We start from the raw sequence: 16,274 nt of genomic DNA on the forward strand, positions 1-16,274 counted from the left end.
GGCGTTTTGGAGCTCGGCCTCCATGGAGGCCGGATTTTTTGAAAAATTCAAAATTCACACTTTTCAGTTTCAAAAAAATCTAAAAAAAATCATACAAGTAAACAAGGATGTTATGAGTATGTATGTAAAATTTGAGGATGAAATACCCTAAAATGCGATCTGTGCAAAAAAGACAAATTCATACTTTGAGAATGAATAGTGCATCTACTAAAAAGGCTCAGATTTGTTCTTTTTGTGTAGCACTCATTTTAAAGTGTTTCGTCCAGAAAATTTACACACATATGCTTTATGTCTCTAAGTATGTGTGTATTTTTTTTCAAAATTTTTTGAAACGTGAAAATTTGAATTTTGATCAAGTCAAACTCGGGCTCCATGGAGCCCGAGCTCTAAAGAGCATTTTCGCATTTTTCACACTAATCTAGTGTTAAAAACATTCTTATATTATGGGACGGAGAAACTCTATGCTTAAGAAAAATTCGCAAAAAACAGGATGTTTTTTTTAAGATTGGTCTCTTTAACTTTGATAAATATATCTACTACTGGCATAAATGGCATACAACTTCGTCTCTAAAGAAAAGTAGGGGGTGTCTCAATCTATTTTGAAAACCTAGTCATGGTATATAGACAAAACGTGTGCTTGTCCGGTGAGCACATCATTCATCGTATTCAACTCCATACTCTTACAACAAATCTAGAATGATGGAAACGATATACCAACTCACACACAAAATAAGCTTAGCACTTACTTCATCTTCCTGTTCTTGGCTTGTTGTGCGTCTCTTTGTCTTGGTTGTCGAGAGGTCAATAGTCATCTCCTACTCAGCAGCTGGCTGCATTGAGTCTTCTTGTTTGCCAAGCCAAGGTGCTGCAGGAATGGACATTGTAGGTGTAATTGGTCTTCTTGCTAAACTGAACCCTGGAAGTGATGTCAGCATGTGTACCAATACCTAGTAATCATGGACGTCTCTCTATAAACATAAAAAAACTAATTATACTTGAATAGTAAAAAATACCACATTTTCCATAGCGTAGTTCATCCAAACAATTTCTTGAACTAAAAAAATTGAACATAAATTATGAAATGGTGTATCAAGTGAAATGAATAGAATATAGTGAATTGCTTATATGCAGGAATGATTTAAGAAGTTCGTTCCACCTACCTGCAATAAATTGTGTAAGGGCAGTGATATAATTTCTCTTTGGTTTGTGTATATTTTTATGGAGAGTATGCAAATTTGTACCATAATTTTGTAGAAGAGAACACAAGTTACAAGAGCACCCCAAAGGGGGACGACATCCACGCTCCACCACCAACACATATCACAATGACTACTCACATAATCCAGCCATCCTATTCCCTCACGCAATTAGGTCACAAAGAATGAGAACACAGAGTGTTGCCTCGTTGACTTGAAGCTGAGCATTGTTGAACGCCCTAGCATTGTGTTGCTTTCATAGGCTATAGCACACAAGCATCACAAGAGAATCAAAACCACATTATTTAGCTTTGGAAATGAACTGGCGAGACCTCCCCACCAATCCGGAATATTATCGATGACAGAAGGGGCAGGGACAACATCAAGATGAGTCGATCGAAGACATCGATACCATACCTGTCGAGTATATACGCACTGAAGCGGGATGAGGTCGCAATGTCCTCTTCCTGCTCAGAGAAAACATGGCCAAATATGTACCTGCAGCTCTCTTCTGACCCGACGATCCGATGTCCATACTCGATGTTGCGAAGCCAAGCAAATGAATTGCAGTTCAATGGCACCCAGCTATTCCAAAGTGCCTTAGCACCAGCAAAGCAAACAGCTCCTTCCGAAAGAAGAATGTACTGGTTTGTGTATATAACACTTCACAAATTCTGCACACTGACCTTCCAGCACAGCTGACACAAACTTGATGAATTCAGAACTCAACAATGCATTATGTCGGTCCCTTTAGCACAACAAATTCAACCCATAGTTTTGCTCGCTCTTACTCTGCTCCCCGAAAAGTTCCACATGAATGGTCTCACCGTAAAAAACACTGTGTCCAACGCAGGCACAACCCGAATGCTTCCTGGTTGGAACACTTCCAACCATTAACATCATTCTTCAGCCACACGATCACCTCTTCACAAACCAGGTATATCAAAGGAGGGCACCCTTACTTCTAGAATCAAGCTCTAAAATTGCAGCACGAAACTGAACACGTAATCCTCTTAGATGCTTAGAAAACATGTATAGTTATGTGATTACCTTCTCAAACATCCTCTTTGTAAAATTCATCCTCACAATCAGAAAGAAACCATGCTTGAGACTTGCAAAAAATATTTCAGCATTGGTACCTAAAAAATAATTAATTTATGTTAGTTTTGCCCTTGAGAAAAGAATGGTCAATTTTGTTCAGAAAAAAATGTTATAAAGGAGAAAAATATTAATTATCAAAGTTGTAGCTTGCAGACTGTCCTGTTCATTGTAACTAATGTAGTAATTTAGATAATAATGTTGGCTTCGCAGTTGTAGTCATCCTTGGAATTATTGGACCTTGGAGAGGCATGTAGTATCATTTCAGGAGCATATGTGCTCTATCTACAGGTTATATGAATGCCAAAAATAGCTAGTGTCTTACCAATGTTGATTCCTTCTTGCCCATGGTCTCAGTAGCCTGTTTTGAAGGTATATTAGGTTAATACAATATTATACAAGTAAATACATTGGTAATACAGGAAAATGGATCCCTAAGTTCAGGTGCTACCTCTGAATGCAAGAATTTGACATCCATTATGAGGATAGTCCATGAAAAGGTTCCCAATATGTTAGGTCCATTTGAATTATCGATGTAGGAATCTTGTGATAAAATAGCTTGACATGTATTTTCATCAATCTATTAGAGCAAAACATATGAACAGAACCATACAGTATACAATTACAAGCATGAACTCCACCTTGTCTGACCAAAAAACACCACCCAACATCTGTTAATCAGATGAATCAATAAGCTCACAGGACAGAAAGACCAACTACCAACCTAGCTGAAAAATATTGTATATGGTACATGGTACACCCACCTAAATAACATCTTAAAATAACTACAACTTAAATCGGGTAACTGAAGCACCAAGTGTAGGCAGATATGTTATTGTTTCGGTGGTGGAATAAAACTAAAAAATCATGACTTGGTTAATCAGCAAATCGTGTTAACTCTGAGATATACATCATGCCACACTCGCTCGCCTTTTCCCAAATATGAGTTGTAATATCACATTATCATTTCCATCGAACTAATTCAATACAATATATAGTGGCGTATGAGGACTCTAACAATGGATTTACCCAACTTTAACAAATAAAAGGGGTTCGTGTAATATAACAAAAATGATATATACTGCAATCCAATGGGAGTCGAGAGCAGTATAAGCGAGAATTAAGATATTTCTCACTGTTCGTATGGAAGTAATTTCACAAAATCATATCCCACCGACCAATCAATAATATTTGTTATGAAGTAAGATGGATCTAGGCCTACAGTATAAATTGATTCATAAATAGGCCTACAAATATAAGAGAATGAGTGAAACAAAACTTTCATGCCCGTGACTTCCACAAGAACATATTTCTATCCAGTTCATTTTTTCGAATGTATCTTTCTACTGGTTAACAACGTGGCCATGGAATTAACCACCCAAAGGAAAGGAGTCGTACCAATACTGCTGACCACACGGGTTGATCTTAACCATCGCCAACCAATCCTGAATCTGCTATTGCATGGTCGGCCCTTTGGTGGAGTCCGCGGAGTGCTGCGCGGCAAGGTCGGCGAAGGAGGCGCAGACGGCGAGGATCTGGTCGTGGAGCTCGCCAAGACGCGGGGCAGAATCGGCACGCGTAGTGGCGGAAATGACCCGCCCTCGGGGTCCTTCCAGGATGCCTTGCGCCGGGACTACTCATGCCTGATTGGGATGTGCGCCGCCCGCATCGTCTCCACCCCCGCCACTGCCGACGCCATCACCCCATTCCCCCGTCTTTCTCTCCCTTCCTCCGCCACTCGCCGCTCCGTTGCCTCGGGTGGTTGGCTACGTTTGCTCGGGCCCATGGGAAGTAGAGGAGCGGTGGGCGGCGGCAGCTATCCGCGCTCGCATCTGTGAGAAAATTACGGGATTAGGATAGCAGAGGAGGAGCGGCAAAGCTTTGTGGGCACTGGGCAGAGAGAAAATTACGGGATAATAATCCTCTTAATTGAGGACGAAGGGATGCGTGGGGCGGGGCAGTCTGCTCCGGCAGAACATTTAATCTGGATCGTTTATTTACGTGGAAGACCTTTGATCTAATATGGACGGTTAAATGTGTTTTATTTAGATTGATCAAACGTCTCAGATAATCCCGTGTACAGTTTGTGATGTGTCTTTAGGAAAACTCATTTTACTCTTTTAATAATAGTATAGATATAGATACAGGAATATCATCAACGAGGCGGCGATATCTGCAGCTATGGTCGACGTCGAGAACCCCGACGTTGGGGAGGCGGAGCCCAACGAGTGTAGTAGGCGTATGTTGACTTCCCTGATGGGTTTCGCCTCCGTCGCGCTCATGTACGTCTTCGTTGATCGCTGTGTCGCTGCTGGCCCTCTTCTTCGGGTGCTGGTTTGGCGCCATCTTCGTGATCCTCGTGTCGGAGTGGTACGACGACGGTGGGGGTAGAGGGACACGCTAGGTTTGCTGATGATTTGATCCAGTCCGACAGATTTATTCTTACTGAATCCATCCGTCAGTTTCTAATTCGGGTCGATCAGCATGTATAGAAGCTAATATAGACCGGTCCTCTTTTCATCACTTTTTGTGTATTCGCGTCGATCAGCATGTAGATGCACATGGTCTTCTCATTTTATCTACTTTTTTACCATATCATGTTCTTTCACCTCCGAGACGAAATACAACAGGGAGCGACTAGGATAGAAAAAAGTCCTCTGGTGAAAGAATAGAAAAAACAGCCCCGAGCCATTGGATCAGAGGTGGATGGCTTAGATTCTGGTCGAGGGATCTCAAGGCACTTAATGTATTTTTATGAACTCTTACCAACGGTCACTTATATAACAGAACTTTTGGAGCAACCACCTCAAACGAAAGCAACTAGGATAGAAAAACGGCCTATAATGAAAGAATGGAAAAATTCAATATGAGCCATCAGATTGGAATTGGATGGCACAAATCTTTATTGAGAGAGTCGTATGCATAACTAAATCTTTATTGAGAGAGTCGTATGCATAACTACACGCTTTTGTGCAAAAAGGACCCTCCCCTCTAGTTATTTTATAGCCAATATCCTTCTTCTTCCTCCGCAGCGTGTGCACAGCCCCGAAATTCCCCAAACCTAATGGAGTTACTGCCCCCTTCGAGGCCCTCTTGATTGCCGATGGCCACTTTTTTTGAAGATTGCCGATGGCCTCTGAGATGGCGGTTCAGATCCGTTGCCAGGCTTCGGCCCCGCGTTGTGCGACTCGCGTACGGCAAACCAGTGGTGTGTTCCCTGCCTCCTCCCCTTTCTAGATCTAGCAGTAGCTCGGCGGCGCCGGCAATTCGGTGCTGGGGTCCTTGCCTCCTTTTCCCTCCCATGCTCATCCTCAAGTTTTTCTTTTTTGCAGTGCTATGTCCTCATTGAAATTTCTTGTTAATTGATGGCGAGGCAGTGATACACCAACGATTGACAAGGAAACTCGCAAGGCTTGTTGTTGTTCACATGGACGGGGTCATATCACTAGTAGAAAAAGGGTCAAATGTGAAGCACATTAGTGCCGGTTTGAATTTAAGACGGCACTAATGTGTCCATTAGTGCCGGTTCCAACAGCTAGGCAGGTGGACATCACTAGTGCCGGTTCGTGGGCAACCTTTAGTACCGGTTCATGCCACGAACCGGTACTAATGAGGCTGTGTCAGGCTGGGGCACCCACGAACACCTTTAGTACCGGTTCATGGCATGAACCGGTACTAGAGTTTATTAGTAAGCTGATTTTTAGTCCCACCTCGCTAAGAGAGAGGCAGTATGAGCGGTTTATAAGCCGTGAGTGCAGAGACGATGAAGGAGAGGCGCAATGCTCACCTGCACGTTGCTTAGCTTCAAGCCTTTCGGAATGGCATAGATTGCACGGAACTATGTGCAATGCAGTCTACACTATTCCGAAAGGCTTGAAGCTAATTAACCAGCATTGCACCTCTTTTTTATTTTTAATAACTTATTTGAACTCCGTACTTTTTGTGTTCAGTATGCAGCATTGAAAGTGACGTCATCAATTTCCAACATGTTCTGACACCATTTGCTGTTTTTCAGTCATTTACCGATTTGTTTAGAGAGCTAAATGACCGTGAAATTAAAACTCACTATAAAATGAACTCTGAAAATGTTGAAACTTGGCATGGTATCATCATTTCACCCGTATAGCATGTGCGAAAAGACAAAAAACTATATAAAAAATTTACTCAAAAATAAATAGAAGAAAATAAATAATGCAGAAAAGATAAAAAAAACTATATAAAAAATTGTTATATTCACAAAGAAACTAAATACAGCAAAAAAACCTACTCAAAAATAAATAAAACAGAAAAGACAAAAACTATATAAAAAATTTACTCAAAAATAAATAGAAGAAAATAAATAATGCAGAAAAGAAAAAAATTATATAAAAAATTGTTATATTCACAAAGAAATTAAATACAACAAAAAAACTACTCAGAAATAAATAGAAGAAAATAAATAAAAAAATAAAAGACAAAAAGTATATAAAAAATTTACTCATAAATAAATAGAAGAAAATAAATAATGCAGAAAAGAAAAAAAACTATATAAAAAATTGTTATATTCACAAAGAAACTAAATACAGCAAATAAACTATTCAGAAATAAATAGAAGAAAATAATTAAAATAGAAAAGACAAAAACTATATAAAAAATTTACTCAAAAATAAATGGAAGAAAATAAATAATGCAGAAAAGAAAAAAACTATATAAAAAATTGTTGGGGCGCTGCCCAGTGGGCCTGCCAGACCTAGGGTTTGCAAATACAGGCCCGGAAGGGCCAGCGGGCTCATAGGGCAGCGCGCCGAAGTTAGGCCCAGAAGCCTGCTCTATAGAGAAGTTCGAAGGAGCAACAGCGGCTGGGTTTATAAATCAGTGCGGTTGCCCTGCGCTCGGCGAGATGGGACTAAACATTGTGCACCGCCAATTGCAGCGCACAACCATTAGCACCAGTTGGTGGCTCCAACCGGTACTAATGCGTGGGCCTTTAGTACCGGTTCAAGCCACGAACCAGTACTAAAGGGGGCCGTTTCTCGCCGCTTGACCTGGCGAAAATTGGCCTTTAGTACCGATTGGTGGCTCCAACCGGTACTAAAGGCCCCTCCTATATATATGGCACTTACGAAAAAATCAGTTTCATTGACCCACTTCTTCTCCAACTTCTTCGCGCGACATCGCCGCCGCGACGTCGCCCATCACGCGCCACCCTCGCCGGCCCCGCCGCCCCCGCCGTGCGCCGTCGCCCCCACCGCCCGTCGTCGCCGTCACCGCCGCCCGTCGTACGCCGTCACCACCGCCGCCCCCGTCGCCGCCCCGTACTACGTCGTCATCTCGATCGCGCTGTCGCCCCCGGCCCGCCGCCCGTCGTCGCGCCGTCCCCGTCGCATCGCCGTCTCGCGCCGCCGCCCGTACGCCGCCGCCTCCTGCTCGCACACACACACATACACACACACACGCACACACACAATTTTTTTACTTATTTTTTGTTTTCTGTTGTTTAGATTAATGTTAGATGAATTACGTAGATAAGAATGTTAGAATGTTAATGTTAGATGAATTATATGGAAAAGATGTTAAATATTAATGTCAATTTTAGATGAATTAGCTAGATATTAATTAGGTATATATATATGATATTTGAACTAGTTAAATTAATATAACTAGTTTATTTTTAGTATGAAAATTAATAGAATAAGTTTATTTTTAGTAAGAAAATTTAGGTATATGAGATTATTTGAACTAGTTGAATTAATATAACTAGTTTATTTTTAGTAAATGCTTAGTTGAACTAGTTGAATTAGTAGAACTAGTTTATTTTTAGTAAGAAAATTTAGGTATATGAGATTTGATGATCTAATTAAAATATTACTATATATAGCTACTTTATATATTTTAGTAAGAAAATTAATAGAACTAGTTTATTTTTAGTAAATTCTTAGTTGAATTAGTTGAATTAATAGAACTAGTTTATTTTTAGTAAGAAAATTTGGATATCTGAGATTTGATGGTCTAATTAAAATATTACTATATAGAACTAGCTACTTTATTTTAGTACGAAAATTAATAGAACAAGTTTATTTTTATTAAATGATTAGTTTAATTAGATAAATTAATAGAACTAGTTAAACTACTCCCTCTCTCTCAGTTTACAGGGCGTGCGCGTACCCCTAGGTCATTAATTTGACCAACCTAATATAAGTCATATATTATAAAAAAATATACCAATATAAACTTCAGATGTTCTATTTTCAAACGGTATAATTTTTGTGTTATATAGTTTATGTTAGGGTGATAAAATTAGCAACCTAGATATACGCACAAGACTTGTAAACTGAGACGGAGGGAGTAATAGAAGTTGTTGAATTAGTTCAATTAATAGAACTAGTAAGTGTTTAATGTTTCACCTATATGAACATAGGAAATGTCATCTGACGACGAAAAAGATTTCATTAAGTGCGAATACTGTGAAGACCAGCGCGGCCTATGCGACAGAAATTTCCTTGTTGATAATAGGCGCTTCAGCATCAAACTGGATGAGACCTTCGAAGTGGATACGGTAAGTCACAACGACAAGTCTTTTTTCGTAATTAAGCATGACTTATATATGCTTCATTTGCTTCAACTTTTAATTTTAATTTTTCACTATTCTACTAGCGTATCCCCTGCCATGCAAGAATTTTTGTCTTGGATAAGATAGGTTTCAGTCCTAACAAAACTATGGAGGTAAAAAAAGTTACTTGAAGACCGAGCATGGTTATATCTTCAACGTCAAATTATACAAGGCGACACATACACCTATTTTGAATGCAAAACTTGGCAAGCACTATGCAAGGCTTATGCATTTGAGCCTGATATGGTTATCACCTTTGATATTCATCCGGAAGATGATATTGAAGGTAATAGAGACATCTGGGTCGATGTGCAGACGCCTCCAGTTCTACCATTATGTGAGTTTATCAACCATATTTATGTCTTCGATATTGTTTATTCAAAAATAGTTGACAAGTAATTTTTATTGACAGCTTATTTCCAATCAAGCAAACATGTCTGGCGCTTGGTAGACTGGACCGTCCACTGTCCCGGGGCTGAACTAAACTACGAGGAGACAAGCCATTATGTTTCATGGCTTGAGGATCTTGATGTTGTCAAGACAATTTTTTTCTGCACTTAGAAATATTAGTACTCAAAACGTGCGACCAATAGTGTTCGTACTGAACTACGGTCACATATATTTAGGAAAGATGGTAAGATTTTTACTATTTCTCCTCGGTGCATCTTTTGCATACATTATTTTTTTAAGCTAAACTTCGTTGCTAAGTATGTTACTATACGATGTTTTTCAACAGGGACTCCCGATGAATGTTGTGCCTGATTGGATCGAGACTAAAGGTACCATGAATATTGTTAGCTTACAGCCAAGATATCCTACAATGCACTTTAGTGCATTCATGATTTCTAATAGCGAGGAATGCTTAATAGTAAAAGACTGGAGCAAAATTGTGAACGATCGCAGAGAAGTACTAGGGGGCAGCAATCAGAAGCGCAACCCACGTTTAGGAGATAGGTTCATCTACATGCTCCAATATGATGAATCAGGAAAGCTATACATGTTCTATGCTATTTTACCTGAGAGAGAGCAGCATGAGTGATTAGCTAGTTCATGCTCTTAGTACTTGTCCTCTCATGTCCGTGTTCTTCGTCCTGTACTTAATCTCAAAGAGTGATTTGCTTTTGTGGTGTTATGAACGCTTATAATATCATTACAATGTTGAACTCGATGATATCTTTGCTTTTGGTACAAGTGAATGTTTCTTCTTTAAGTTAGTGTTGGTGGTGATTAGATAGCGGTAATGACTATATGATGATTAAATAGTGGTAATGAGATGACTATGATGATTTTTAGCTAGCTAGTATATATCGTTGTTGGTGATGATATATATGATGCAAGAGTTTTTATATTAATATGATGATGATGATGATGAGTTATTATGAGTTATTATATCATTTAGTAAAGAAACCGCAGATTAGTTTCAACTGGATGGATCCTAGCTAAGTGATCAAGTATATGCCATATCCATATTACCTCGATCATTTAATTAGGTGATCAAGTATAATATGGATATGGCATATACTTGATCACTTAGCTAGGATCCACATGCATCCAGTCGAAACTAATATGCGGTACTTTCACCTAATGATTTAACAACTCATTATAATGTAAAACAATCGCTAAATTAAATTGAAAACATAAAATTAAAGTAAAAATAAAAAATAAAACCAAAACACCCCAACCATTTAGTACCGGTTGGTGTTACCTACTGGTACTAATGTCCTACGCGCACCCGGGCCTGGCTCGTGCCACGTGGTGGCACTTTAGTGCCGGTGTCGGTGTCAAAACTGGCGGATCTCGGGTAGTGGGTCCCGAACTGTGCATCTAAGGCGGATGGTAACAGGAGGCAGGGGACACGATGTTTTACCCAGGTTCAGGACCTCTTGATGGAGGTAAAACTCTACGTCCTGCTTGATTTATTCTTGATGATATGGGTATTACAAGAGTTGATCTACCACGAGATCGGAGAGGCTAAACCCTAGAAGCTAGCCTATGGTATGATTGTTGTATATGTTCTATCGACTAGCCTGGCCTCGGTTTATATAATGCACCAGAGGCCTAGGATAACAAGAGTCCTAACCGAATACGCCGGTGGAGAGGAGTCCTTGTCTTGATCACCAAGTCTTGTGGAATCTTCCATGTATGCGGCAGCTGTCCAAACTGGCCCATGAGTATACGGTCAAGGGGGTCCTCGGCCCAATCTAACAGATCGGGAGACGACGTGTTGAGTACCCCCTAGTCCAGGACACCGTCAGTAGCCCCCTGAACCGGTCTTCAAGTTAGGGACGCTCCTCGATTCTTCCGAACTATTCTTCATCTTCGGTTGTCGGTCTTGAAAACTGGTTCAACAAATCTTCTCATCTTCGATCTTGAGGATCGCCGAAATGCATTCGACGAGTTTACACGTCGGGTATCCGAGGAGCCCCTTTAAGTTTCCGGCCTTTATCAATGCCTTGTTATTTTTATGCCACACCTCGGGTTTGAAGTTGTTCCCGGGAGGCAGTGTCCTCTTGCGTCCGAGCTCCAACGCCGGACTGCATTCGAGGTATCTTTTGCAGTCGAGCACCAATGTCGGACTGCTTCCGAACTCCAACGCCGAAATGTATCCGAACTCCAACGCCGGACTATGTCCAAGCTCCAACGTCGGACGATATCCAAGATGTCATAGATCATCTTGGTCCAAAAAAAGTTGAAGGAGTTTAGCCGAGCTTAATGCTGGAAATGCCCTCTATGGAGCTAGCCGCTAGTGCTCGAGCTTTATGCCGGACTGCTTCCGAGGTGGTGCACCACCCCGACCGTGGGCCGTTTTTTGTCAATATTTTTTATTGGTGCAATTTATTCTCTGCCGAGATATATAGCCAGTAGCCCTCAAGGTGTGTATCGGTCTAAAACCCGAGATGCACCTGAAGGATGACGTAAGACCGCTGATCCCAATAACCGCTGAGACTCAGGTTGATTTGCAAAATCAGCCTGAGGATCAAGTCCTAGCTCGGCGGAATACTTCGGGACACTAAAAGCGGCGTGCTCAGTCCTCGAGACTCAGGTTGGGTGCGGCCGACCAACCTGAGGATCAAAATCTCCTCGGAAACTATATTGCACATAAAATTTTCTGCATTGGACAAGCAATGCAATAGCCCCCGAGACACTGGTCGGGTGGCAACACCAGATCAGGGGATCGATGTGCCCCTTTAATATTTGTAAATAATAAGCCTGAAGCCCAGTAGCCCCCGAGCCTTAATGCGGGCATGGGTGGCCGAATTAAGGATCGATATCCATAGTAAAATCACAAATTATGTGTAATGACTCTATGTATCCAAGTACTTTATGTCATTAATGCTCGGATCCGCATTGTACAAAACTTTGTTGACCGACCATCGGCTTCAACCTCCTCGGCCAGTAGCCGAGGAGTGTTTTTCCTACTTTATAAAGCCTTTATGAGGGCAAAGATTTACGACAAACAAGGCAAACTGGCCATACGGTTTTATAAACAAAGGTACGCAGAGAGATATGTTATATTACTGTTTAACATAAGAAATGTCTTCCAAAGAAAATAGTCCCGCTAGCGGGTTCTTTCTTTGGGTTGTCATGCTAAGCATGATCATGAAACCTCGGCTCTAATGTAAGAGCAAAATATTGAGGATTTAGTTTGGGAGGCCAGTTACTAGCCCCCGGTAGTGTTCGGCGACAGTCGAGGTCAAGACGTAAACACTTCGGCCAATGTTATGAATGGCCCATCATATAACACAGTCATCGGATCGCTGACCAGTTTACGCTTATTGTGACAGTCAGTTTTTGGCTTTCTCCACTGAGGTGCTTAACCATGTGAGCTGGAAGCACAATCGCAGTGGTTCTCCCTTTGCATATCTAGCCGAACAAAGCGGAACGTAGGAGGCAAGCGCAGGAGCCGGGCAACCCAACTATCGACCGAAGACACAATTCGAAACCGATGCATATATAGCAATATCTGAGAATGTTTTTGCCGAATCTCTAAAGGTGTCCGGCGTTGCACTGCAAGACTTATGCTGAAAACACACAAATAGTTTAAAAGTGCCAAAAGCTTGGAAAACCAAAAAACGTCAGTAAAAACATGACGTCCGAACAAGATCAAGTGTTCGGTGCCAATCCGAAAATTGGTCTTAGAAAAAAAGAGTGCTTCTGTCGTGCTTTAACATGACACATCCTATCTCAAGACTTCAAGCGAGCCAGCCTACGGCTTCAACCTCCTATCCCGAAGGCGGAGTACTTCTCATTAGGCCAGTTTAGCAAACTAAACTCTAGCGGCTTTGAGAGAGAAATTAGGCTCCCCGACTAGTGACCACACACTCGTATCGAAAAAAGGAGTGATGAATAATAATAGTAATAAAAACTTTGCAACAACTAAGAAGAAGAACACTTATTATTAAACGGCTCATATAAATTTAAGAGCCCCCAAGTGACTTGGGTAAAAGAATTTTATGTATAATGATTGTATGTACCGAAGTACTAATATCATATCTTTGTTCACCCGAACTTTAAACGCGTCTTAACCGACCGTCGGCTTCTCCCTCTTCGGTCAAGGATCGAAAATTTTTATGTACTCCACCTGTCGAGAATATCGACAGTGTTTCCGATAACCAGGCAACCGGGCCATAAGGCTATAACAGACAAAGCGCGCTCAGGGAACTTATGCTATATTATAGACGAAGTGTAAGAAGCATCTTCGAAGAAAATAGTACCCCCCCACCGATACCTTTCTTCGGTGCTCATTATTATTATGAGACTTGTGCAATAGATTTTTTGTACTCATGAGTTTCGTTGTGTGCCGACCATGATTGAAAGCAATAAGAGCGCTAGCTTTCGGCTTCACCCAGTCTGAGGTCAGAACTCGGAGGACCCAGTCGTGACAATCGCAGAGGTGCTCCCTTTACTCCCTAGCCGAACAATCGGGAACGTAGGGGTAAGCACAGGAGCCAGGCAACCCAGCTTGCAAATCGCTTAGGTCAATATGGTGCATATTGTGGCATAATACACGAACAAGGAACGAAGCCGTACAAGTATAATCATATGCAAGAGGAAAAGCTCCATCAAGGGAGCCCCCAAATAAACGGGGTATTTGAATATGCGAGTCACAAACAAAGTTTTGACAAGGAACTTTGTCACAAACAACTTTGTGCCGAAAAGTATAATGCTTGGTCGAATCGAGCAAAATTTAAAACTAAAAGTTTTGGGCATGAAAGCGACTTAGCTGGTTAATGTGCTCGATGTTGATGACGCAGGCCGAGTTGGTGGCGGGACGAGATCCCAGCCCCCAAGCCGGTCCCGAGATGTCCGAGTAAAGAACTCGGCTTGATGAAGTGGTGACGCAGCATAGTCGATGGGCGAGGTGAGAACCCCAGTTCGACCGCAGCGACGGAGCAGGCCGGCAGTGTGACGCCGAAGCCCCCAGCGTGTGTTAATGAAGTGATGACGAAGCCCCCGGTCAGCCGAGGTGACGTGGTACATCGATACGCCGCGGTGACAGCGCTGCCCGGATTATCTACCTGTGCACAGAAAATAGTGCAAGCCGGAGATAATAGGAATAATAAAAAAATTGTTGCATAATCAATAATTTATGCAAAGTGAGTAATAGAAGAAATATGGCCTGTGCGCCGAACACTCGATGAGGTAGAGCTCTCTCGGCGATGCGAAGTCCCCGAGGCAACCGAACACGTCGGTATGGCAACACGACCAACAAAGTGATCACGCGAGCCGATTTACGCCGATTGGGACGACGACGTCGGCTTGCCGAAGAGACCACGTGACGCAGTCGAAGTCGATCACCTACACACATAAAATAGTGCGGTCCAAAAAGGATAATTGCTTTTCGCAAAACTAATTTATTGAAAGAGATGTGGCCTGGCGCCGAAGTCATGTCGACGCAGGGCGTCGCCGTGACGCGGTGAAGGCGTGGCCAAGCCTGAATTTGCAGGGCGGTCCGGCTCCGGATGCGGCGTTCGCCGAACTATGTACGGAAACTGACCGAACCACCACGCGACCGTTTTTAATGTGACCGCCATTTGATAGACCTGTGTACAGATGATGGAACAAACCAGAGTAATAATTCCTTAAGAAAAATAAACCCAACAAGCAAAAATTGTTAGGATTAATAGCACCTGGTTTATTTGTTTTAGCATTCCGAAGAAAAGAGACTCCCAAAATCGGGAATCGATCCGCACACCCATTGCCTGATGGGCGGTAAAGCGATGGCCTGGTGATGCTGGCAAAGGTTGGCTTGCCGAGGCGAAGCCCTCGGTCCAGCTAACGTGACGAAACTGGTCGGCTGGTGACGCCGAAGTCACCGGAGTATGTTGATGAAGAAATAGCCAAGTCCCCGGTCTAGCTGAGGTGACGGAGCAGGCCGGTGAGGAGTTGTTGTAGCTACCATGTCAGCCGAGGTGTTGAAGTAGTTCAGCGTGATGGACACCGGCTTGAAGAAGCAACAGTGCGGCCCTGCCGATGTAGGTCGTGACGTGGTTAATGCCGACTTGATGAAGTGACCGTGCGGCGATGCCGGTGTGCCCGCTCCGTGTAATCCGTGGGACGGCGATGTTGGTGATGTTTTATCCTTCGCGATGCCGAACTCTTGTTTGGCTTGCTGAGATGATGATCCGAAGAAGTTGAGCTTGGCTCAACAAAGTGACGACGTGTCTAGTGTTGGGGAACGTAGTAATTTCAAAAAAATTCCTACACACACGCAAGATCATGGTGATGCATAGCAACGATAGGGGAGAGTGTGATCTACGTACCCTCGTAGACCGACAGCGGAAGCGTTATGACAACGTGGTTGATGTAGTCGTACGTCTTCTCGGCCCGACCGATCAAGCACCGAAACTACGGCACCTCCGAGTTTTAGCACACGTTCAGCTCGATGACGATCCCTGGACTCCAATCCAGCAAAGTGTCGGGGAAGAGTTCCGTCAGCACGACGGCGTGGTGACGATCTTGATGTTCTATCGTCGCAGGGCTTCGCCTAAGCACCGCTACAATATTATCGAGGAGTATGGTGGAAGGGGGCACCGCACACGGCTAAGAAAACAATCACGTGGATCAACTTGTGTGTCTAGGGGTGCCCCCTGCCCGGGTATATAAAGGAGCAAGGGGAGGAGGCCGGCCGGCCCTAGGGCGCGCCAAGGAGGAGGAGTCCTCCTCCTAGTAGGAGTAGGACTCCCCTCTTTCCTACTCCTACTAGGAGGGGGAAAGGAAGAAGGAAAGGGGGGCGCCGCCCCCCTCTCCTAGTCCAATTCAGACCAGAGGGGGAGGGGGCGCGCGGCCCACCCTGGCCGCCCCTCTCTCTCTCCACTAGGGCCCATAAGGCCCATTACTTCTCCCGGGGGGGTTCCGGTAACCCTCCGGCACTCCGGTTTTCTCCGAAA

General features: G+C 42.9%; 1 long non-coding RNA gene across 4 annotated transcripts; it reads right to left on the bottom strand.

Annotated features, from left to right (window-relative positions):
• Nucleotides 1-519: 519 nt before the first annotated feature.
• On the bottom strand, nucleotides 520-4,249 carry LOC125544710. 4 transcript variants are annotated; one of them, XR_007299635.1, is made up of 4 exons: nucleotides 3,693-4,238; nucleotides 2,620-2,655; nucleotides 2,247-2,335; nucleotides 520-2,120 (listed from the first exon to the last, which is right to left on the bottom strand). It is a non-coding gene; the product is annotated as an uncharacterized LOC125544710 (long non-coding RNA). The 4 variants fall into 4 exon arrangements; XR_007299633.1 differs by having other exon boundaries at nucleotides 520-2,335; nucleotides 2,746-4,249; XR_007299636.1 differs by having other exon boundaries at nucleotides 520-2,335; nucleotides 2,620-2,965; nucleotides 3,693-4,247.
• Between the last annotated feature and the right edge of the window lie 12,025 nt (nucleotides 4,250-16,274).

This window comes from Triticum urartu, chromosome 1 (genome assembly GCF_003073215.2).
Source record: "Triticum urartu cultivar G1812 chromosome 1, Tu2.1, whole genome shotgun sequence".
NCBI classification, from domain to species: Eukaryota; Viridiplantae; Streptophyta; class Magnoliopsida; order Poales; family Poaceae; genus Triticum; species Triticum urartu.